The following is a 2,005-nucleotide window of genomic DNA, read 5'->3' as shown; positions in this document are numbered from 1 at the left end:
AAATACCCATTTTCCACTCCCACAAGCAGATGATGACCAGACTGCTGCCAAGAGCAGCAGAAAAAGGGAAACCAGAACTAAAACATGAATGCAGGTACCCCAGAGCTTCACAGCCCCAGACAGGTCCTTCTCCCCAAGTCTCATGGTCCACCGAGCGTCTTGTCCAAGGAGGAAGCCATCTCTTGGTAGTTGAAGATGTGAAGATGAAATCTGCAGCCTGTCTAAGCACAATTTATACACACACACCCTCAAAGGGGGGAAAAAACACAAACTTCCCAAAACACAGCCCTCACATTTAAAGCTCTTAGTCCAGGATTAGGATGTGACTCTGCTGTGTTTGGATAAGAGGAAGCACTATCCTAGTCACTTTCTCCTCCTGTCCTATTCTCACAAAAAAGGTCTGAATTATAAGGTCTACCCCAGGAATAAGAATTGGGTTTAGAAAACACTTCCCAAAGGTTCTCCAAAGCAGAACATTTGTGGCTGCAGGGCCTGATAATGTGAAGGTCAGGAATCGACATAAAAATGTACTTAAAATCCGAGTCAAAAAGGTTACTTTAAGTTTCAATACGCCAATGAGCTCCCTGTTCTATACGATCACTCCACAGAAACAAGGCCATCTAGGATTCAGGAAGGAGCAGCTCCGATTCCTAGAGGCTGGCTCTAAATGCTCCCACAGCAGGCCTCTTCCTCCTGTTTTCTCCCCTCCATTCTGAAAAAAGCACTACCCTATCTTCACATCCAAGAGCTGGTTGGTTTAGTTTATTTCTTTGGAACCATCAGTAAAAGCAGCAACTTTTTCCTGTATTTTTACTCATGTCTACCTATCAGAGCGGCTATTTCTTTTGACAGTAGAGCACACAGGCTGACTTGGCCAAATGGACTTAGGAATGCATGCATTGGGACCGCATATTGCTACCAAAGTGAAACGTGGGAATACACTATGCACCTCAGGTTGAGAAATGACCAAGAAATCAAGATCTAAAGGGTGATATATGATATATATATATATCAATGCTATTATTCACAAAAGCCTTGGTTAGTAATAAAAAAATCGCTTTGTTTAAATATGAATATTATAGTCTGCTTCTTGTGCTTAGGAAACAATAGTCTTTCTGAAAAGCAGGTGCTTTTTCTACTACAACTCCATATCCTGTGCCTCATCTTCCGAAAAGTCAGAGATAGAACTCTCCACGAGCTGTCGCCTGTGCCCGCTTCCTGCTCTTTCAGCGCCTTCTCCGTTGCATATTTCTGAAAGTACTCTTTAATTTCCTGCTTGTATTCTTCTGGTCGGTGGCCGTACATGGCTGCAGCGTCACCATTGAGAGGATCCATGGGTTAAGATAGGCCAAGGACTAGGGCAGGAAGGATTCAAATATATTGTTAAGATCATAGAGTGAGGTCCAAGTTTGATTAATTACATCCAGACACACAGTTCCTGGTCCTTTATCAATGTTGGGATGGAAAATTTTATTCACGAATCCTACAGAAGGAGATTTGAAAGGGTCTTTACCAGGAAGATCCGCTCTAACTTTCCGTACTCCGCCTTCATAGGGTGTTCCTTGTGGTCCATACAACTTCACTACGAGTTCATTGAGTCCTCCCAGGATCGTAACCTCCTGCTTCCTCTCAATGAGCTTGACCACGTCCGTGTCCATCTGCCTTTTGCCCAGACTGGGAGATGACAAGGTGTCACCGCCGCCGCCTCTCTCCCTTCCTCGCCCGTCTGTCATGGGCCCGGTCCCGGCGCTGAGGAGCCCGCTGCCGCCCCGACTCGTCGGTGAAGGTGACAACACCCCCGCGGTTCAGTCGGTCCGTCAGCCGCCGCCGCCGCCCCCCGCACGGGGGAGCTCGGGGCACCGTCGGGCCGAGGTGGGGGGAGACCCCGCGGCGCCCCCCTCCGGCTGCCCCTCTCCGCCTGTGGTGCCGCCGCCGCCCCCCGCACCCCGCTCCGCTCGGGGGAGCACCGGGCGGGCGCTGTCCGGCCGAGTGGTGGGGGGAGCCC

General features: G+C 49.4%; 1 pseudogene; it reads right to left on the bottom strand.

Moving 5' to 3' along the window:
- Positions 1-1,138: 1,138 nt before the first annotated feature.
- On the bottom strand, positions 1,139-1,733 carry LOC128584357 (ubiquitin-conjugating enzyme E2 H-like; annotated as a pseudogene).
- Between the last annotated feature and the right edge of the window lie 272 nt (positions 1,734-2,005).

This window comes from Nycticebus coucang, chromosome 4, assembly GCF_027406575.1.
Source record: "Nycticebus coucang isolate mNycCou1 chromosome 4, mNycCou1.pri, whole genome shotgun sequence".
Lineage (NCBI taxonomy): Eukaryota > Metazoa > Chordata > Mammalia > Primates > Lorisidae > Nycticebus > Nycticebus coucang.
The sequence above is the reverse complement of the archived record's forward strand: the minus strand, read 5'-3'. Positions and strand labels throughout refer to the sequence as shown.